We start from the raw sequence: 24,160 nt of genomic DNA on the forward strand, positions 1-24,160 counted from the left end.
ATGTGAACCAAATACATATGCTCATTACAAACAGGAGAAAATAATGTGTCTTTGTGTGTGTCACTAAGCTGCACACAGCAGCACAGCAGCTCCGGGAATTTTTATTGGAAAGGCAAAGTCGCATGATGTGAAGGAAAAAAACTTCAGGATCAGTCTGATCTAGTGACCCCATTGTAGCTTCATGACCTCAAGGTTACTTAATGTCTCATGTTGCCTACTTTATCTACAAATTGGGGATAACAACATCCCATTGTTGGGGTTATAAAGTAAATGACGTATGTACTATAACTAACAATTAGTAGATACTCACTAAATGTAAATAAGTTTATTTTTCTTATATCTACTCCCTCTTTACCCTCCTCCATCTTTTTAGACCTGCCCAAGTTTCTATTCATTCTGAGTTTTCCAAAAAGATCTCCAGATTTTACCATCTGTTCAACTCTTTCTTAAGGCTTGCTTTCTTTATTTTAATTTTTTTTTGTAGTTGGACAGAATGCCTTTATTTTATTTGTTTATTTTTATGTGGTGCTGAGGATTAAGCCCAGTGCCTCACACATTCTAGGTAAGCACTCTGCCACTGAGCTACAGCCCAGCTCTAAGGCTTACTTTCAATGTTATTTCATTCCACTAAATCTTTGTCTTAACACCTCAATCAAACATACACATCAGTAGCTCTTTTTCATCACAAAGCAAATAATACAGGAATACTAATGCCTCTGTTTTAATACTATAAATTAAGAAATTTTTAATACATTAATTTTTTAAAGAATGACTACATATTATCATATCATATGGGCCTGCATATCTTAGCTCTCATTCTGCAGAAAAAAAAGTGTTGATTTAGAGCCTATAAGCAGTAAAGTAAGAAAAAAAATCAAACCTTAGCAACCAATTTTATCCATAATAGCATTAAACATAGTAATGGCAACTTAGCGAAGCCCTAAGGAACTTAGCAAGACCCTATCTCTAAATAAAATTTTTTTTAAAGGACTGAGGATATGGCTCAGTGGTAAAGCACCCATGGGTTCAATCCCCAGTGCCTCCAAAAATGTGATTTACAAAAGTTTGTGCATTCATTATCAGGTGCTAATTAGATACTCAAGCTATAAGTATGAATAAGATAATGGTTGTTGTCCTCAATTTGGTAGAAGAGAAAATATAAAAACAAGTGAAGCACAATGAAAAATGCTCACAGTTCTTACCAAGTATGTTGGTAGGACAAAGAGGAGTTCATAGAGGAAGAGATGTTAGCCTGGGTATTGATAAATAAATAGGGACTTTCTGGATGGACAAGAAAGTAAAGCATCTAGACAGCAGTACATGCAAAGCCAAGAAAGCATGAAACATCATGAACACTTCTGGAACTGTAACCAGATTGGTGTTTTGAGGTGGAGGGAGGATGGGCATAGAAAAATGAGGTTGGATAAATATGTGGAAGCCAAATCATGGGATGCCCTCTAGGTTATTCTGAGTGGTCTATACTTTATTCATTCATTCATTCATTCATTTTTAATTATTTTTTTTTAGTTGTAGGTGGACACAATATCTTTATTTATTTATTTTTATGTGGTGCTGAGGATCAAACCCAGCACCTTGCATATGCTTGGCAAGAACTCTACCTCTGAGCCCCAGCTCCAGCCTCTGAACTTTCTTTTTCAATAAAAACATAAAATAAAATAAAGCTAGGTGTGGTAGCGCACGCCTATAATCCCAGTGTCTCCGGAGGCTGAGACAGGAGGATTATGAGTTCAAAGCCAGCCTCAGCAACTTAGTGAGGCACTAAGCAACTGAGTGAGACCCTGTCTCTAAATAAAATTCAAAATAGGGCTGGGGATGTGGCTCAGTGGTTGAGTGCCCCTGAATTCAATTCCTGGTACCAAAATAATAATAATAATAATAATAATAATAATAATAATAATAATAATAAAGATTTTTAAAAGTGAGGGAAATGAATGATCCATTTTAACTGCATTTCAAAAATCAAAGCTGGTACTGCATAGAATAGTTTGGAAGAATATGAGGTCAAGCTAAGAAAATCATTTAAGAAAACATTAGAATAGGCTAAATGCAAGCTAAATCTCTGTAAGACGATGGTAGATTTGGAAAAGAGGGATTAAATTAATAGATAGCTACAGAACTTTCTGATCAATTCTAAAGAGTTAAAATTGGGAAAATAAGGGCATAAAGAAAGATCCTCAGGTCTAGCCTAGGCAACAAGAATATCTTGAAAACATTAATGAGGATATGAAGTACTACGAAACCATGTACAGTAGTGCATGCCTCAGGAGACTGAGGCAGGAAGATCCCAATTTCAAGATTAGCTGGGCAAATTAGCAAGATGCTATCTCAAAATAAAAATAAAAAGGGCTAGAGATGTAGCTCAGTGGTAGAGCATTTGTTTAGCATTCATGAGGCCCTGGACTTCATTCCTAGTAATACACACCCAAACACACACACAGAGGTGGGGGCGGTGAGAGAACCAGATGAGTAGTTGAGAGTGAAGATTAAGACTTTCATTTTGAACAGGTTGAATCCAAGTGGAAATGTTTCTTGCCATTGGATATATGAGTGTGAAACTCAATCTGGGATAGAGACATATATTGGAAGCCTATAATATATAGGTAGAAGTGGAACCCTGAGAGAAAAATGAGTATTCCCAAGGAGAGTATATATAGCATGAGAAGCGAAGAGGATCAATTTTTTAACTCTGAGAAATTCAACATGTAATGGACAAAAAGCAAAAGAATTGCTCAAAGGGATGACTGTGAAGGAAGCAACAAAGCTAGAAAGAAAGTCAGGCAAGAGTAGTGTCACAAATCAAAATGAGACCACCATTTGACCTAGTTATCCCACCCCTTGGCATATACCCAAAGGACTTAAAATCAGCATACTATAGTGATGCGGCCACATCAATGTTCATAGCAGCTCAATTCACAATAGCTAAGCTATAGAACCAACCTACAGGCCCTTCAATAGATGAATGAATGAAAAAAATATGGTACATATACACAATGGAATATTACTCAGCCATAAAGAAGAATGAAATATAGCATTTGCCAGTACATAGATGGAATTGGAAACTATTGTGCTAAGTGAAATAAGCCAGTCCCAATAAGCCAAAGGCAGATATGTGAATGCTGACTCAGGATGGCGGGTGGTAAAGCTTCACGAGATTGAGAACAGTGGGAGGGAGGAGGATGGGAATGGGAAAGACAGTAGAATGAATTGGACATAACTTTCCTATGTTCATATATGAATACATGACCATTGTAACTCCACATCATGTACAACCACAAGAATGGGAATTTATACTCCATGTATGTATGATATCTCAAAAATACATTCGACTGTCATGTATAACTAAAGAGAACAAATAAAAAATAAACAAATAAAATAAAGACAAAAATATCAAAATATGGAAGGTTTCAGAAAGGAGGACAGAAAACATAAAACACCATACTCTAAAAGATGAGGAGAGAGCTGGGCACCATAGCACATACCAATAATTCCAGTGACTCAGAGGCTGAAACAAGAGGATCACAAATTTGAGGACAGCCTCAGCAATTTTGCAAGGCCCTAAGCAACTTACTGAGACCCTGTCTGAAAATTAAAAGTTAAAAAAAGGGCTAGGGATCTAACTTGGTGGTAAAGTGCCCTTGGATTCAATCCCAGCACCAAAAAAAAAAAAAAAAAAAAAAGTCATTGGTGACCTTATTTTTTTCTTAATATTTTTTAGTTATAGTTGGACACAATACCTTTATTTTATTTATTTTTATGTGGTGCTGAGGATTGAACCCGGGGCCTCACACTTGCTAGGTGAGCGCTGTACCACTGAGCCACAATCCCAGCCTCCATTGGTGACCTTATAATGAACAGTGGCCATAGTAGGTAAAGAAACCAAACAGCAGTGAATCAGTGAATGGACGAATAAATTAATACTTATGTTAGCATTAACAAAAATTTTAATTCTAGAAAGCCAGGAAAAAGCTGTACCTTTAAGTGTCATCATTATTTTTACTAGTTTTAGCCTTTAAAATAAACATAATTTGAATAGCTACTGGTAGAACAGTAAATCCACATATCCATTTTTCTCCTGTATTAAAAAAAATAAAACAACAGATTGCCCTTACTGGAATACAATTTTTCCTACTTTTTTATAAATAAGTTTTATAAATTAGCATTTACTCTGTATTCATAGTGAACTCATAGGAATACAGAATATGATAATGAGATTACAGAGTCTGTATATTATAGAAACAAATAGAAACATCTAACATAGCTCTAAGGATTTGTTGGGTTTTTTTAATGAAAATTATCCAGCTCGAAAGAGTAGTGAGTCTGATTTTTTTTTCCTTGTACCCTTTTGAAATCAATGAGACGTCTCCACTTTTTAAAAGACTCATGATAAAATGACTTAAATGGTCTTGACCAATATTCTTTGCTTAAAATCACTATATTTTCACCAGCTCTAAAAATAGTAAACAACCAACTAAATGTACTAATTAAAAGCAAAATATAGACTTGTACATTTAGAGAATTTTTTAATGTTTGGTCAAATAATTCAGATAAAACCAAGAGTTTATGTTCCTTTCCTGCTAAATAACCAGGATTAACTGCAGTGCTTCAGTTCTTAACCTAACATCAATCTTCACTAGAATTATGCTTGGACTGTTCCCAGTGACAACTCTCTAGCATAGTTTGGTGCTATATTAAATGTAAGTGCAAACTGTGAAAAATAACAAGAACCCTTATATTAATTCAAGGTTTTAATACTGTATTTTGGGGATGTGTAATCAGGTTTCAAGGGAGAGCTGACATCCACTCTAATATGCACAAGACTTTAAACAAATAAAACTATGACTCTTTAACCAGTAAACCTCAGGAGTATGACTGATTTTATTCCTTAGTGACCCTCCTTTTTACAGGTGAAAAGGTTTACATCAGACTTCCCCTCATTATAACCTCTCAAATGTTGTCTGGACCTGCAACCCACTCTCTTTAAACAAATACCAGCCAACCAGGAAACCATGAGGTTTTATTGTGCTATAAAATAGACCAGACATTTCCAAACTTTCATAGGAATGAACCTGACTAAATCTTTACTAAAAATAGTTTCAAAATAAACTGTGGGCTCCAAGTTTCTCTAACAATCAAAATTCCTTCATCCCTTCATCAGTCTTGCTCTCAAGCTCTTTATTCTTCCAGAGCTATATTACAGGAAGTTTCTCCGGGGAAATATTCACAATAAGGACTAAAAGCTCCACTTCTATCTGCTTATGAGGGCATAAGAATGGAGAAAAATGTTAGTTTCACTTCTTGCATACATTCACATTCTTCAAAATTCGTTTTCCAACTTTCCTGGACACCACTGGCTCCTGAATTATGATCTACTTCTTGTATCATAAGCATGTAAAGCCTGAATTTTGCAAAAAGGATTTTCACTTTGAAAAATCAGATCCCCTTTGATTCCAATCAGCAAATATTCACTAATAAGTCCTGTCCTAGACACCCTCAAGGAATGTGTGTTGTGCACTTTGGTGTTTTGTGCTGTATTTTGTATGTGTGCATGTATATTTGTTGGGATAGGATCAACTATAATGGTCAGTGGGTACAAGACATACACAAATAACTGTACTACAAAATAGAATGTCCTAAGAGATAGCCAGATTACAATGGAGATTAGGAAGGATGACAAGTAGATAGGATTTAAATATATCCTAAAGAATCGGTAATATTTAGAGATAAAGAAGATGGCATTGCAATGGAGGAAAAAATACTTTAAAGTGAAGAACATATTCATGGAGTCATTGTTTCATCAGAACATGAAGAATAATAAAAATTAAATATGAAGAAACAATAGCACTTGAGTTCTCTAATCCTCTAATTCTCACAACAGTATGCAGGTCATAATAATCTTCATTTTACATATGCAGAAATTGAAGCCCAGAGAGAGTAAGTAATTTGGCAAAGATTACACATCTAGTAATTGGTATATCCAGGATGTGAACATAGACCCTTTGGCTCCAGAAACTCCTATGAACATTCTATTTTATCAGTAACTTTTTTTTCCAGTATTGGGGATTGAACACAAGGGCACTCTATCATTGAGCTACTTCTCCATCCTTTTTATTTTTTGAGACAGAGCCTCACTAAGTTGCTGAGGTTGGCCTCAAACTTGCAATCCTCCTGTCTCAGCCTCTTGAGTCACTGGGATTACAGGCATTCATTACCACAATCAGTTTGTATCAGTAATTATTAAACTTTGGTACATAATAATCATGCAGATACATTTTACCCAGATGATAAAAATATAGATCACTGAACTGAACCCTAATCCCAGAGATTCAAATTCTATAATCCCAAAATAGGACTACAGAGGGGCTGGGGATGTGGCTCAAGCAATAGCGAGGTAGCACGCTCCCCTGACATGGGTGCGGCCTGGGTTCTATCCTCAGCTCCACATACAAAACTAAAATGTAAATTTAAAAAAATTAAAAAAAAATAGGACTACAGAATCTGCCAAGCATCTCAAGAAACCCTATTGCAGGATGTCTAGGAACCATTATCCTAAAACAGACTAGTATAGTTTTGAATAGGACCTTGAATGGAATGGGCCATACTTAATGATGTTATGAACTAAATTTTGTTCCTCCAAAATTCATATGTTGAAGCCTCAACCCCCAATGTGGGTATATTTAGAAATAGGGTGTTTAAAGAAGTAAAAAGTAATTAAGTTTAAATGAGGTAATAAGTGTAAGACCCTAATCCACTATGACTGATATCCTTATAAGTGGAAGAGACACCAGGGTACACACCCAGAGAAAAGGCCAGGTGGGGATACAGTGAAAAGGCAGACATCCTCAAACCATGGAGAGAGGCCTCATGAGAACCCAAGTCTGCTGACACCCTGATCTTGGACTTCCAGCCTCTATACTTGAAATTAATTTCTGTTGTTTACACTACCTGATTCTGTGGTATTTTGTTATGGCATCCCAGTAGTCTAACACTATGAGCTAAATTAAATTAACCCCCTGCCTCTCTAAACCATATACATCTGTCATATATCAAGAGCTGTCCCAAAGAAGATTCCTAATTCATAAAAGTTCATATCTATATTGCATTTTGTAATTTACAAAGCCTTTCACATGCTTTGCTGCACTTGAACTTTGTAACAGCCTATGAGGTAACCAAAACTCAATAAGGCAATCATCAGTAGAACTTGTTTAATACAAGTTTAGAACTGAGTTCAGGACTTCTGACCCCAGGACTTAAGCTTATTTTTCCTGCACACAACTGCACTCAAATATGTTAAAAGAACCATCTGAGGAAATGTTTTTCTTTAGCTCTAGGGAGTAAATAGTTTTACCCCTCAAGAGACATGCCCAAATGTCAATAGCGAACATGAGATGAGAATACTGTGCAAGATTCCTAATGTTCAGTAATCTAGGCAGTAACAAAATGCTCCCATTTATATATGTTAAGATTATGCTTTTGGTTCTTTAGGACACAAACTTTTGAGTGGTTTTCTAATAATGGAAATAGTTTTGATCAAATGTCAAGTGACATAAATGTGTACAATGCCAGACTATTAAATGGAATACTGCTTAAGAAGTAATAAACACTGTAAAAATAGGGGAAAAGGTGGAGGCACCAACTTTCTCAACAAGAACCCTAAAACTCAAGAAATAAAACTAAGAATCAATAAGTGGGATGCCATTAAATTAAAAATCTTCTGCACAGCAAAGGAAACAATTAAGAGCAGATGGAGAGTCTACAGAATGGGAGAAAATCTTTTCCAGGTGCTCCTCTGACAAGGGATTAATATCCAGAATATATAAAAAACTTAACACCAAAAAAAGCAACACAGGGCTAGGGTTGTGGCTCAGTGGTAGAGCACTTGCCTAGCATGTGTGAGGCACTGGGTTTGATTCTCAGCACTGCATATAAATAAATTAACAAATAAAGTAAAGGTCCATCAACAAGTTTAAAAAATAAAAAACAAAAACAATCTAATAAATTACTGGGCAAAGAACTAAAACATACATTTCTAAAAAAAAGAAACACAAACACCCCCCCAAAAAAATGTGAAAAATTTCAGTATCTATAACAATCAGAGAAATGCAAATCAAAACTACACTAAGATTTCCCCTCATTCTGGTAAAAATGGCAATTATCAAGAACACAAATAATAACAAATGCTGGCAAGGATGTGGGGGAAAAGGGACACTCACACACAGTTGGTAGGACTGCAAATTAGTGCAACTGCTCTGGAAAACAGTACGTAAATTCCTCAAAAAACTAGGAATGGTATGATCTAGTTATTCCAAAAGATGTATGTATACAAAAGAACTAAAATCAGCATACCAGTGTAATATAATCACTTCAATGTTTATAGTAGCTCAATTCACAATAACCAAATGATGGAATCAGCCCAAATGCCCATCAATAGATGAATGGATCAAGAAAATGTATATAAATACAATGGAGTTCTACTTAGCCATAAAAATGAATGAAATTATGGCATTTACTGGAAAATGGATGGAAATGGAGAACACTGTACTAAGTAAAAAATGCCAGACTCAGAAAATCAAGAGTCAAAGGTTCTCATATGTGGAAAAATAAGGGAAAGAAGATGGGAAAGGATTAGATATCATAAAGTTATAGGAAAGATCAAAGGAATAGAAGGAGATAGAGAGAGAGGAGAGATGGAAAAAGGCAGGAAATATGGAAAAAATGAATTTAACAAAGTCACAATCCATACAAAAACATATTTATGAAACTTCACCTTTATGTACATGTTAAAAAGAATAATCAAAATTAAAATCATTTATGATAATTTTATCAAGTTATTTAATAAAATGAAATTATTTATTTAAAGATAAGTAAATAAGGGCAAACTTTGTTAGGTCCCCTTTCAGACTGTGGGAGTTCTGTTTCTAAGCACACTTAAATAAATCCTATCCTGTGAAAAATGAATAAATAAACAAGGAAAAGGAAGATCAGTAGAGTACAGGAAGGAGAACAGGGGAAGGTGAGAAGGTGGGGAACAAGGATTGAAATCAAATTCCAGCCAGACATGGTGGTGCATATCTGTAATTCCAGCAGCTCAGGAGGCTGAAGCAGGAGGATTGTGAGTTCAAAGCCAGCCTCAGCAATGGTGCTAAGCAACTCAGTGAGACCCTGTCTCTAAATCAAATATAAAATAGGACTGGGTATGTTTCTCTGTGGTTGAGTGCCCCTGAACTCAATTCCCAGTAACCCGCCCCCAAATAAAAAACCAAAGAAATCAAATTCCATGCACGCATGATTTTGTCAAGATGAACCCAACAACTATATATAATTAGAATGCTCTAATTTTAAGAAGTCATAATGAAAAAAAAAGCAATTAAGTTCCTTTACTTTCATTTTCTTTCCTTTTGCTTGTACTTCCTTTTTTTTAGATTAGCAAAATTAACTAGGAATATTTAAATTGATATTCACAAAAAAACAGTGTCAAAAATGTGTAAGAAATTTCTCCAGATCCAGTACAGGAAGGCAAATTCTAACTCTGTCTTCTTTACATCCTTTCTTATTAGATAAAGTCTCATTTCTTTAGTGGCATGTGTGAGTTTGTATCCTTAGAGAAGCAGATGTAGAGACAGAATTAGACATGCTAGAAATGTATTGGGAGAAATGTCTGTGAAGGATAAAGGGAAATTAACCAAAGAAAGTAAGGAGAGATTTCAGACTCTGGTGCGAGTCTAGTAGTAGTGAAACAGGGGGAAGGAAGGAGAAGTAGGTAGAAAGAGCCTGGAACTACAGTATACTTTTAAGGAAGTTTCAACCAGGTGTCCTTGGGCCTAACTCATCTAGTAAAAGAATCCCTTGTCAAACAGTAACAGGCCTAATGTACCCCTGCTTTCACTGGGTAAGAGAAGCCCAAGGGAAGTGTTACTCATCACAAAAACAAATGGATCCAGAAAGGTAAGGGTCCAACAGTCAATTTTGCTTCCCTCAGCAGAAGATCTAAGTAGCATGTTTCCATGGTTGCCACAGTCCATCCCTTGCTCTGGAAAGATATGCTGCAGTATGCAGATTTAGGGTACAGATCTTTCTATGAGCCTTTCCTCCTGAAAGAAACAGAATAAAGAGGTTAGTGAGATGAACCAGAAACCCAAATGCTGCAGTTGTACTTCAGATCAGTAACTAATATTCACCTTCTCCAACCTCTATCATCCATTCTAATTCCCCTGAACTTTCAGCTAGCCTTTGGCAAGCCTTAAAATGTGACCCAAATCTTCATTCCTATGAATGAAGACTGAGCCTTTGGCAATCATACCCTTTTTAAGTCAGATTTGTTGCATATGTCCAACACATGAGCAACATGAAAAGACAAAGGAAGAAAGTGCTCCAAACAAATCAAGATACCACATTATTAGAATCCATGGCTAGCACAGCAAGAGAATTTCCAGAGAAAAAGTTCAGGATGTACATGATTAAAAAGTTCTGTGAATTAAAGGATGAAATAAGAGAGCAAATACAGGCAGCAAAAGATCATTTCAACAAAAAACTACATAAACAAATACAGGAAGCAAAAGATTACTACAGTAGGAAGATAGAGGTTTAAAAAAAACAGAAATCCTTGAAATGAAAGAAACAATAAACCAAATTAAAAGTTCAATTGAAAGCATCATCAATAGAGTAGACCACTTGGAAGATAGGACATCAGACAATGAAGACAAAATATATAATCTTGAAAAGAATGTAGACCACACAGTGAAAATGGTAAGAAAACATGAGCAGAAAATTCAAGAAATACGGAATAGCATAAAAAGACCAAATTTAAGAGTTATTGGGATATAGAAAGGTATAGAGTTCCAAGGAATGAACAATTACTCAATAAAATAATATCAGAAAATTTTCCAAACATGAAGAATGAATTGGAAAACCAAATTCAAGAAGGCTACAGGAGCCAAATGTAAAAAATTACATCAGATCCACACCAAGGCACACTATAATGAAAATGCTCAACATACAGAATAAGAAAAGAATATTAAACACCACAAGAGAAAGGAATCAGATTACATATAGGGGTCAACCAATTAGGATAATGGCAGATTTTTCAACACAGAACCTGAAAGCTAGAAGATCCCAAAACAACATATATCAAGCTCTGAAAGAAAATGGATGCCAACCAAGAATCTTGTATTCAGCAAAATTAAGCTTCAGATGTCATGATGAAATAAAAACCTTCCATGATAAACAAAAGTTAAACGAATTTACAGCTAGAAAACCGGCACTATAAAACATCCTTGGCAAAATATTCCATGAAGAGGAAACAAAAAAACAACAATGAAAATCAGCCAAGGGAGAAAAACTAACCAAAGAAAACAAGTCAAGTTAAATACCACAAAAAAAAAATATGACTGGGAATACAAATCATGTCTCAATAATAACCCTGAATGTTAATGGCCTAAATTCACCAATCAAAAGACATACACAAGCACATTGAATTAAAAAAAAAAAAGACCTAACAATATGCTGCCTCCAGGAGACTCATCTAATAGGAAAAGACATACACAGACTAAAGGTGAAAGGTTGGGGAAAATCATACCATTCACATGGACTGCAGAAGCAAGCAGGGGTCTCCATCCTCGTATCAAATAAGGTAGACTTAAAGCTACCTTAATCAAAAGGACATTTCAAGGGAACCATACACCAACAAACCATAACAATTATAAATATATATGCCCCAAACAATGGAGCTTCTATGTTCATCAAACAAATTTTTCTCAAGTTCAAGAATCAAATTGACCACAACACAATAATCTTGGGTGACTTTAACACACTTCTCTCACCACTGGATAGATCTTCCAAACAAAAGTTGAACAAAGAAACTGTAGATCTCAATAATACAATCAATAACTTTAGAATATTTCATCCTTCAACAAGCTAATACACTTTCTTCTCAGCATCACATGGATCTTTCTCTAAAATAGACCATATAATATGACACAAAACAATTCTTAGCAAATACAAAAAAGTAGAAATACTACCCTACATTTTATCAGATCATAATGGAGTGAAATTAGAAATCAAAGAGAAAATAAAAAATAAAAGTTACTCCAATACCTGGAGACTAAATAACATTCTACTGAATAAACAATGGGTTGCAAAAGACATCAAGGAGGAGATTTAAAAATTCTTAGAGGTAAATGAGAACACAGACACAACATATGGAAACCTGTGGGACACTGTGAAGGCAGTACTAAGAGAAAAGTTCATTGCATGGAGTTCATTCCTTAAAAGAAGAAAAAGTCAACAAATAAATGTGAACATATGCCTGAGAGTCTACATTACATCTCAAAGCCCTAGAAAAAGAAGAACAAATCAACAGCAAAAGCAGTAGAAAGCAGAAAATAATTAAAGTTAGAGTTGAAATCAATGAAATTGAAACAAAAGAAACAAAAAATTGATAAAACAAAAAGTTGGTTCTTTGAAAAAATAAATAAAATTAACAGACACTTAGCTACACTAATGAAGAGAAGGTATTACAAACATAAATGATGAAAGAGATAATATCACAACAGACACTACAGAAATACAGAAGATAATTAAAAATTATTTTGAAAACTTGGACTCCAATAAAATAGAAAATATCAAAGGCATCGACAAATTTCTTAAGTTATATGATTTGTCCAAAGAATCAGAATGATATGAACAATTTAAACAGACCAATATTAAGTGATGAAATAGAAGACACCATCAGAAACCTACCAACAAAGAAAAGCCCAGGTTCTGATGGATACACAGCTGAGTTCTACAAGACTCTTTCTTTCTTTCTCTCTTTCTTTCTCTCTTTCTTTCTTTCTTTCTTTCTTTCTTGTTGCTCATGACCATACAATGATCTTGATATATAATATATTTGAATCAAATGGGGTATGAATTCTCATTTTTCCATGTGTACAGGTACCAATACTCTTCAATTTATTTCAGGAAATAGAAAAAGAGGGAGCACTTCCAAACTCATTCCATGAGGCCAATATCACCCTGATCCCAAAACCAGACAAAGACACATAAAAGAAAGAAAACGTCAGACCAATATCTCTAATGAACATAAATGTAAAAATTCTCAATAAAATTCTAGCAAATCAAGTACAAAAACATAACAAAAAGTGCACCTCAATCAAGTGGGATTCATCCCATGGATGCAAGTTTGGTTCAACATGCAGAAATCAATAAATGTAATTCATCACATCAATAGACTCAAAGATAAGAATCATGATCATCTCAATAGATGCAGAAAAAGTATTTAACAAAATACAGCACCCTTTCATGTTCAAAACACTAGAAAAATTAGGAATAACAGGAACATATCTCAACATTGTAAAGGCTATCTAAGCTAAGCCCCAGGCCAACATCATTCTAAATGGAGGAAAAATTGAAGGCATTCCCTCTAAAAATTGAAACAAGACAGGGATGCCCTCCTTCACCACTTCTATTTAACATAGTTCTTGAAACATTGGCCAGAGCAATTAGACAGACAAAAGAAATTAAAGGGATACACAAAGGAAAAGAAGAACTCAACCTGGCACTATTTGTTGATGATATGGTTCTATACTTGGAAGACCCTAAAAGTTCCACCAGAAACTTCTAAAACTAGTAAATGAATTCAGCAGAGTTTCAGGATATAAAATCAACACCCATAAATCAATGGCAATTCTGTATATCAGTGACAAATCCTCAGAAAGGAAAATGAGGAAAACTACCCCATTAACAATAGCCTCAAAAAAAAAAAAACTTGGAAATCAACTTAATGAAAGAGATGAAAGATCTACACAATGAAAACTACAGAACCTCTAAAGAAAGAAACCAAAGAAGACCTTATAAGATGGAAAGATCTACCTTGCTCTTGGATAGGCAGAATTAATATTATCAAAATGACCAAAAAGCACTATACAACACTACCAAAAGAACTATACAGATTTAATGCAATTTTGATCAAAATCCCAATGGCATTCCTCAAAGAAATAAAAAAAGCAATCATGAAATTCATCTGGAAAAATAAGAGACTCAGAATAGCTAAAGTAATCCTTAGAAGGAATACTAAAGCAGGTAGCATCACTATACCAGACCTTAAACTATACTACAGAGCAATAGTAACAAATACAGCATGGTATTGGCACAAAAACAGACTGGTAAACCAATGGTACAGAATAAAGGACACAGAGACTAACCCACAAAATTTCAATGATCTTATTTTAGACAAAGGTGTGAAAAACATACATTGGAGAAAAGATAGCCTCCTTAACAAATGCTGCTGGGAAAATTGGAAATCCATATGCAACAAAATGAAATTAAATCCCTATCTCTCACCATGCACAAAACTCAACTCGAAGTGGATCAAGAACCTAGGAATTAAACCAGAGATCCTGTGTCTAATAGAAGAAAAAGCAGGCCCTAATCTTCATCATGAGAGATTAGGCCCCAACTTCCTTAATAAGACTCCTATAGCATAAGAATTAAAACCAAGAATCAATAAATGGGATGGATTCAAACTAAAAAGTTTCTTCTCAGCAAAAGAAACAATCTGTAGGGTTAACAGAGAGCCTACATCTTGGGAGCAAGTTTTACCCTTCACACATCAGATAGAGCACTAATCTCTAGGGTATATGAAGAACTCAAAAAGCTAAACACCCAAAAAACAAATAACCCAATCAATAAATGGGCCAAGGACCAGAATAAACACTTCTCAGAAAAGGATATACAATCAATCAACAAATATATGAAAAAAAATGTTCATCATTACTAGCAATTAGAAAAATGCAAATCAAAACTACTCTAAGATTTCATCTCACTCTAGTCAGAATGGCAGCTATTATGAATACAAACAACAGTAAGTGTTGGTGAGGATGTGGGGAAAAACTCATACACAGATGGTGGGTCTGCAAATTGGTGCAGCCAATATGGAAAGCAGTATGGAGATTCCTTGGAAAACTGGGAATGGAAACACCATTTGACCCAGCTATCCCTCTCCTCAGTCTATACCCAAAGGACTTAAAAACAGCATACTACAGGGATACGACCATGTCAATGTTTATAGCAGCATAATTCACAATAGCTAAACTGTGGAACCAACCTAGATGCCCTTCAGTAGATGAACAGATTAAAAAAATGTGATATATATATACACAATGGAATATTACTCAGCAATAAAAGAAAATAAAATCATGGCATTTGCATGTAAATGGATGGAGCTGGAAAAGATAATGCTAAGTGAAGTTAGCCAATCCCCCCCAAAAAATGCCAAATGTTTTCTCTGATATAAGGAGGCTTATTCATAGTGTGGTAGGGAGCAGGGAGCGGGAGCATAGGACGAATAGACGAACTCAAGATAGGACAGAGGGGTAGGAGGGAAAGGGAGAAGGAATGGGGGTAGAAATGATGTTGGAATGTGATGGACATCATTATCCAAAGTACATGTATAAACACACAAATTGTTTATACATGTATTACTTTGTATATAACCAGAGATATGAAAAATTGTGCTCTATATGTGTAATATGAATTGTTTAAATTTAAATTGTAATGCATTCTGCTGTCATATATTTAAAAATTAATTTAAAAAAATAGTTCAACTTTGGTGATTGGATTTCACGCTACTGGGCCTACTCATAGCCTGCCTCTGCCACCTTGACCACTTCATTCATGTGGCCATAGTACAGTTCCAGGATGGCCAATGGCAAAGAATAGCTTATGTCAACTGGTCTAATTATTATATCCTTTACTCACTACCTCTTTCATGGTGGATGCTTTTTGTTGGGCCATACTATTAACACCAAACTGTTTGTGTTCATCTAGATGTTCCTATCTCAAAATTTCTTATCTCTAATCTTTCAATTATTTTAATTCCAGGCCCCTGAGAAGACAGGCCATTGGCCATTCCCAGGTCTGTATATACTAAGCTACTTCTCATTCCATAAAAAGTTGATGACTAGTTGCATTGTTCACAGCTCTACTCATTCAAAAGATTTTCCCTTTCTACTTTCTCTCAAGGTTTTCCATGAATGTGGTTATAATATAGCCATGGTTCATTTTTAGCCTCTACCCGCATAGAGAAGATACTCACCCAAAAACCAACTGTAGGCTATCCTCTTGTTCCATTGGCCATTAAAGACCCCCATAAGACCACAGAATCAAGCTGGGGAAAGGGTGCTGTTGCAATATGTTATGGCTTGGATATTAGGTATTCCCTGAAAATTTATGTGTGAGTCAATTCACGAATGTTTATAAATGAAATGATTAGGTTATGAGAGCTGTAACCTAGTCAATAGATTAATCTATTTGAAGAATTAACAATCTGAATGGATTAGTGGGTGGTAACAATAGCAGTTTCGGTATAATTGGAGGAAGTAGGACACTGGGGGCATGCTCTTGGGGATTATATTATCCCTGACATCTTGCACTCAAGCTCTCTCTCTCTTCCTGTCTGTCATGAACTGAGCAACCTTCCTCTGCCACACCCTTCCATCATAATTTTCTGCCTCACCTTGAGTCTAGAGCAACTGAGTTGCTGAACCTCTGAAACCATGAGCCAAATAAACTAAATTTTTCCTCCTTTAAGTTGATTTTGTCAAGTATATTAGTCACAGAGACACAAAGCTTGCTAATACATTACTGTCAGGGCATAGAGAACTATCAGATATGATAGAGAAATGTGACATTAGGCTAACTCCCTGACCAAAGGTTTAAATAAAATAGGAGAGATGTGTGTTGTTCTATTTTTTAAATAATTTTTTGTTGTAGATGGACACAATACCTTTCTTTTATTTATTTATTTTTATGTGGTGGTAAGGATCAAATCCATTGCCTCATACCTGCTAGGCAAGTGCTCCTCTACTGAGCTATAACCCCAGCCTATAATGCATTGTTCTTTAAAGTGAAAGTGCCTGGGATATTTTTCCTAAGGGTGTGAGATTTCCAAGGAAAACTCAAAAGAAAAATGATTTAAAAGCTGGAAGGACACAACTACTTATAAAAACAGATTTTTACTCTAATGGGGTGGAAGAGGTCATTGTCATGGACTAATTCATTGCCAGGACTATTATTTTTAAAATTATTTCACAAAATCTCAAAGTTGAAATTCTTGACACATGCTTTTTATTAGTAATAATGTAAAACATGATCTTGAAATAAGATGAATGCACCTATGCCCACTAGCCATCTCACAAAAGTATTTTCCATGACCTAAACGTCTGTTTCTTTATACAAATAAATACATTAAAAGTACATACATGGGGCTGGGGCTCAGCGGTAGCGCACTTACTGGCATGAGTGAGACACTGGGTTTAATTCTCAGCACCACATGTAGATAAATAAAATAAAGGTCTATCAACTACTAAAAAAAATTAATTTTTTAGAAAAGTACATACATGTTTTTCATTTCTGACATAGGTTGGTATAGAGCAGCTAAAGGAAAATATGAAGGTATAATGATAGAACACATATATCACAAATCTTTACCAGGGTATATCATTTTCTTGTATGGTACTGTGATTCAACAAGACTTGAAGCCGGTATCTCCTGGCATTAGCTTAGTGGTCAAATTTTAAATGATCTTGATAACTCTTGGGGAATAGCCAAGTGACATAAAATTTTTCCCAACAATTGTCACAATGAGAGCTGTGAAACAATTCCAAGGAGGAATCCATACTTGCTACTTTTAAAAGAGCTAGATATGGGGTTGTTGGATAAGATATAAACATGGTTTCTTTCATCTATAAAGACAAAAAATTCAAGCCACTGTAATGAGTTTCCAATGCTCCTGCTGTTATCAATGTGCCATCTCACAGGCTTAGATGACCTCAAAACTTAGGAAATTGCCCTGTTGCTTTATTGCTGGTATCTCTTTCATTATAGAGCCTTCCAGAATAGTCACCAGACTGAATTTATTCTACCAGTGAGTCAGTTGCCTATTAGCACTTTTGACATCCAGATGGTTTGAGACAAAGGCGAAACCAGGGATAACTCCCAAGTGTAAGCAGTGGAAAGTCTCTTTTGCTACAGGACTGTAGTCTACTGGGCTATGGGCCAGGGCATGGGTTTCTTTCGCAACATCCCAACACTGCTGTGGCCTTTTCTATAACCCTTAGAAGTCAAGTCACCTGAGAGGCCAAGAGTTAAACTGGCTGTACAGTCTGAACTGTGAAGGTTGGAAGTGAATCCAAATGAACCAATAGTCTGGATATGTTTCATGAATAAACAGAAGTGTTCAAGCTTGGGACCCTAAAAAAATGAAGTTAATATTAGTTATGGAGAAAAATCCTGTTTGTTCTTTTTTTTTAACTGTTGTCATTGATTTTTAAAAAGAACTCAATAACTTTTTAGTACATTAAAAGGCTAAAAACACCCTTTAACACATACACACATGCACACACAGATAAAGTGTGTTTATAACCAAATAGAAGAAAATCACTATTGTCTTTGCTTTTAGGTACATTATAATTCAAAGTGTTTGTTCAATATTGTTCAAGCATAAAATTTTGTGTCTGTTTATGAAATGGGAAATGTTTATCTAGCTTCTGATGCCACAAAGTCATCTTATGATCATTAAGATAAAGATAAGGAAGATAGCTGTTAAAATGTTTAGTTCTAGGGCTGGGGTTATGGCTCAGCAGTAGAGCACTCGCCTCACACATTCATGGCCCTGGGTTCGATCCTCAGCACCACATAAAAATAAATAAATAAAATAAAAAGTTATAAAATTAAAAAAAAATGTTTAGTTCTTCTGGGTGTGGTGGTATATGCCTATAATCCCAGCAACTTGAGAGGCTGAGGCAGGAGGCTTGTGAGTTCAAAGCCAGCCTCAGCAGATTAATGAAGCAACTCAGAGAAACCCTGTCTCTAAATAAAATATTAAAAAGGGGTCTGGGGATGTGGCTCAGTGGTTAAGCACCCCTGGGTTCAATCTCCAGTACCAAAAAAAACTTTAGTTCTGATTTTGGGAACAAATTTATCCCAATATTCATTATCTAGAATTTACACATAACAATGTCTCAGTAAGCCAGTGTTTAAGTTTCTGGGGTACTAGATAATGATTTTCAACATCTTTGAAGTTGTGACACCCTATTTTTTGTTAGATTTCTCAACTATCCCTCCTGTTATATCATCCCTACATGCCCAAAGGAAAAAAGTAATCTATTATATGTTATTTTAAAAACATTTAAATGAATAAGTTAATTTAATTTTGCTTCAGAGTTGTATTTATTGATGTCTTTGTTCTTTATAATTACCTCTTCTTTGATGCCTGAGCCACCATAAAGCTTAGGCCAGAATTAACTTCTCCTCTTGCTACATTCTTTTAGCTCCTTATACAAAACTATATTACGGTATTTTAATGCCATACTTTTGCTGGAATATTTTAAATCTTCCTCACTGACTTAAATGCAAGGACCATGTCATATTAATCTTTTTTAAAATATTTATTTATTTCTTTAGGTGTAGGTGGACACAACACAATGCCTTTATTTTTATGTGGTACTGAGGATCGAACCAGGGTCCCGCCCATGCTAGGCGAGCGCTCTACCACTGAGCCACAATCCCAGCCCATATTAATCTTGTTTTCTAGAATTTCTACCATAGTGCTTAATATGCAGGAAGAGTCAATAAATATCAGTTGAAGGAACTGATAAATGAGCAATAATCTTGGAGGCAGAAACATACCAGAATGTCAAAAGTACAAACCAGAGAATCATTATTCTAGAAGTTTAAAGATGTACTCATGTAAGATTATCTGGCCTAGAACTCAAATCCAGTGAGAGAATAGATTAAAAGACATTTTAAAAACTGTGAAATCCTACATAAATGTGAACAAATGTCACCATTGCTTATTACTTAGTAGCCTTCAGGGAATAGTTTCTGAATTTCTGAATCAACAGCCTGTAGAAAACAAGAATGAACTTGACTCATTGGAATAGGAAGACCATGGAAGGATTAGTAAATGGAAGCAAGTTGACAAGAAGTTGTCCACTAATATAGTGGAAGTCTAGTTTTGGAAAATTAAACCTTACTGAGGACTTTTTAAATATTAATTTCTGTGTCCTGGTTTATAAATGACCATTTGTTCCGATGCTTCTGATTTGGATGATTCCACATAGCATTCCCAGAAATAAGTGTTACCAGGTATAAAACATACAGGCTTGATTGGTCAAGGAAATGTGTGTTACATTTGGATAACTCTACCAAGAGACTAAAATAACTGATGCATTTTGAAGTGACCATTGGTAGTAAGCTTCAGTGGTTCTGGAAGAGGCAATAAAAACATCAGGGCAATTTGACAAGCTACTATGGTTCAAATAGATGTTAGAAGTAGTCAAAGTTCACCAATTATGTCAATGATGCTGGATTCCATTAAGTCAATCAGTAACTAAGGAAATACTTAATTGAGATACAATCTCAAACTAGAAAAACAGGACAAATTAAAGAAGAAGAATAATCACATTTCTCGATAGTCACATGCTATCAGACGGCACAATCTGATGTCTGAAAGATAAAGCAGGCAAATTTCAAAAATGGAAAAAGAGGCCATGGGCTAGAGCATGAGTAGTTCCATAAAAGCAGTCAAATGAGGATCTTTCTGAAAAGCAGAGGATGTCCTCACAGAAGGGAATTGCCTAAAAACAACTAGAACATAGTTCCTTTGCTGCAAACATAATCTGCCCAAAGTTACACAGCTAATAAGTTGCAAAGTGGGTTTCTAAAACCAGGCTGACATCAAAGTCCATGTCCTCTCTCTACACTGTACGTTTTTCTGCCAGACAAGGTATAATCATGGTCTATGCCAAACTGCCAGGCTGTATTGTTCTTTATATCCTTTCTGAATCCAGTTTCGGGAAAGCCATAAATCACGCAGCACCAACAGTAGAAATCTTTCTGTTTATTCATCCTACTTGTTAAACCCATAAATATGTATTTATGTATGCCAGTCAATAAAGAGTCTGAAGATGAACTCTAACCAAGTAGTTGGGTTTCTGAATTCAAAACACCTAGCTGAAGTTTTGAAGTAACCAATCTATTTCTGAGCTAATAACTAAGTTGTATGTTAAATTCTTCTGTATTTCCTGAGAATTTTAGAGAAATATGTATTTATTCATTCTTTTGTTTAACAAAAAAAAATATTGAGTGCTTGCCATATACCAGTCATTGTAGACAGAAACTAATAGAAAAAATATTTCTGCTATTAAGAAGCACAAACCTGAGGAAGGAAGGGGGAAGTAGAAACAGATAAGCAAATAATTAGAGTACAATATGACATGACATTGATACTGGAAACTAAAAATATAATAAATATCAAGCTGCTACACTGGGGGAAAATCCCTCTTCCTAATTCCTGATGTTTCCTTGAAGGTGGAGAGGATTCCACTATTGTAGTCAGTATTCCTAAACTTCCTCCACCCCTCAGCTCTTTCCATTCCAGAGGAGAGATGAATTAATATGATCCAAGTATGAAGAAAGTGGGTATGCAACACAAGCCCCTTGTCTCCACCCCACACATCTCCTTTCTTTCTTACTCCTCTTGTCTCCTCTCTTTTCTCCTTCACTTTCTCCCCCTCCTCCTCCTCTTCTCCTCTCCCCCTCCCATCCCTCCCTCCTCCCCTTCCTCCTCTTTCTCTCACTCTAAACACCCAGCTTGTCAACAAAGAAGATAACTTCTGTTCTTACATGCCCTAAGTTTTCTAGAGCCCTACAGAAGTCCAGAACTATCTGTGACTAGGGGTTCACTTTTAAGAATCCCTCTTGTACATAGATACAAACCACATGCTCCAACATTTGTTTTATCTGTAATAAATGCATAAGTCTTAAGAGACAGTAAAGTGTAGTGGTTGGGTAAGTAGATTTCTTTGAAGCCAAACTGTTTTGTACACTGAATTTGCCACTCAATAGCTATGTGACTTTGGGCAAGTTACCTAATATCTCTGTGCTTCAATTCTCCATGCACAAACAGAACTAATAGTATCCATACATAGAGTTATTGTGAAGAATTAATACATATGAGGTCCTTAGAACAGTGCCTCAAGTACTTTAGAAGTTTGAGCTATCATTACTATTATTATTATTTTAGCCTTTGTCTGACTTAAATCTTTTATTTCTCAATTTGTTAAAACCTCGGGTAGGAAGGAGAAGTGCTACTTATTGGAATCCTCCAACAGTTATGGAAGTTTAAGAAATCTTACACAATATTTTCATCTATAGTTCTTAGCTCCATACTAAATAAAATTAGGAAGATTTTATCAGTGGGTGACAAATGCCAGGCCAAGTATTTGGCCCAAGCAGGATGAATTTGACTCATATGACCTCCAAAGACTGGAAGACAGCTTCTAACTTGATTCTTAGAGATTATTTTCAGGTCCTTTGGGTTACCTGCATATTCCAGGGGTCCCGCCATGCTCTGGTCACTGTGGGTCCTGCCGTGGGTTTTGCAAAGTCCTTCTTGGAAAGGAAGGCTTTTCTCTACCTAGTCACAATGATTCTTATCCTGGGTTCAGACTTCAGGTAAGCAACAGTATTTGGAATACAATGTGTAAAGAACAATTAAAGAGATATCTACATGGTACCACAGAAATAGAGGAGTATAGACAGGAAACAGATGGATTACTCCAAAGGAGTGATTAGAATTTAATGAAAGATTTATTTACAAAGGTGTAGGTATAGTAAGGGATAATGAAGCATCAACACAAGAAACTGTGCTCGTTTCAGCAGCACATGTACTAAAATTGGAACGATACAGAGAAGATTAGCATGGCCCCTACACAAGGATGACACGCAAATTTGTGAAGCATTCCATATTTTTTTCTTTGATATAAGGAGGCTGATTCATAGTGGTATAGGGAGGGGAGCATGGGCAGAATAGACGAACTCTAGATAGGGCAGAGGGGTTGGAGGGGAAGGGAGGGGGATTGGGTTATTAATGATGGTGTATTGTGATGATCATTATTATCCAAAGTACAGGTATGAAGACACGAATTGGTGTGAATATACTATGTATACAACCAGAGATATGAAAAATCGTGCTCTATATGTGTAATAAGAATTGTAATGCATTCTGCTGTCATACATAAATCAAAAATAATTAATTTTTTAAAAAATGAGAAACTGCTTCCACCCATAGACCTGACAAGGCAAATAGTAGGAGTTACTACTAAAATTCAGAAAGAAAACTATAAAAAAAAAAGGCTATCTGACAGGAACTCTGTTTTAGAAGATTAATGCAATCCCTGCCAGACCAAATCTTGGAAGAGAGCAAACTAGGGAAATATTGCTATAGTATCACTCTCTTTTGTCCTCCAACCTTCTTCCAGAGCCTCCCAATCCCTGGAATCCAAGCAATAAAACCTGATTAATGTTGTGCAAAAAGGTCAGGCTTTGAGGACATAGGGCAAGTAAAAAATGGTAGAGAGATCACAAAGCAAGCCAGCAGCCCAGAACAGACTGGTCCTTACTGAGGATTTCAATGACCTTTTAGAGGAGGTAATATCTGAGTTAGGCACAGAAATGTAAGTAGGGTTTATCAAGTAGAGAAGTGAATAATGATATTCCAGGCAAAGGGACAGCATATTTAATAACTTACAAACATAAAAAGAATATGCATGGCATATTTATAAAGTATTTCATTTGGCAGAAGCACTTGATACTTTTGGAGAAATTAGCCTAAAAAGAATTGTCAGGACCAGATTATAAAGGCTCTTAAATGCCATGCTAAAGTAATTAGATTCAGTCCTGTAATGAATGAGGATCCATTCAAAGATTTTTCAGAGAGAGATCATAACATGGCTATATTAAGTTATAAAAAATACTTCCAATGGCAATACACTGGCTGGGCTAGAGCACTGTTGCCCAACATCATTTTGGAGATCTTTGCAATACCCAGGCAAGATGAAGGTGATTGGCACTAGAACAGGAACAGTGACTATGGAAAGAAGATTCTAGACTTGTTTTTTTAAAATATATTTTTAGTTGTTGATAGACCTTTATTTCACTTATTCATATGTGGTGCTGAGAATCGAACCCAGTGCCTCACACATGCCAGGCAAGTGCGCTACCGCCGAGCCCCAGCCCCAGCCCTCTAGACCTGTTTTGAAGACAGAATTAATGGAACCACGAGGAGTGCTAGAAAAAGCAGGCT

General features: G+C 35.7%; 1 long non-coding RNA gene and 1 other non-coding gene across 2 annotated transcripts in view; one reads left to right on the top strand and one right to left on the bottom strand.

Annotated features, from left to right (window-relative positions):
* Positions 1 to 8,369: 8,369 nt before the first annotated feature.
* Positions 8,370 to 24,160, bottom strand: part of LOC144377087 (uncharacterized) — a 92,394-nt gene continuing 76,603 nt past the window's right edge. Inside the window, exon 3 of the long non-coding RNA XR_013437743.1 lies at positions 8,370 to 10,109. This is a non-coding gene — a long non-coding RNA (uncharacterized LOC144377087). The remainder of the gene's footprint in view (positions 10,110 to 24,160) is intronic.
* LOC144377484 (U6 spliceosomal RNA) lies at positions 22,722 to 22,828 on the top strand. Its single transcript, XR_013438484.1, has one exon. It is a non-coding gene; the product is annotated as a U6 spliceosomal RNA (small nuclear RNA).

This window comes from Ictidomys tridecemlineatus, chromosome 4 (assembly GCF_052094955.1).
Source record: "Ictidomys tridecemlineatus isolate mIctTri1 chromosome 4, mIctTri1.hap1, whole genome shotgun sequence".
Lineage (NCBI taxonomy): Eukaryota > Metazoa > Chordata > Mammalia > Rodentia > Sciuridae > Ictidomys > Ictidomys tridecemlineatus.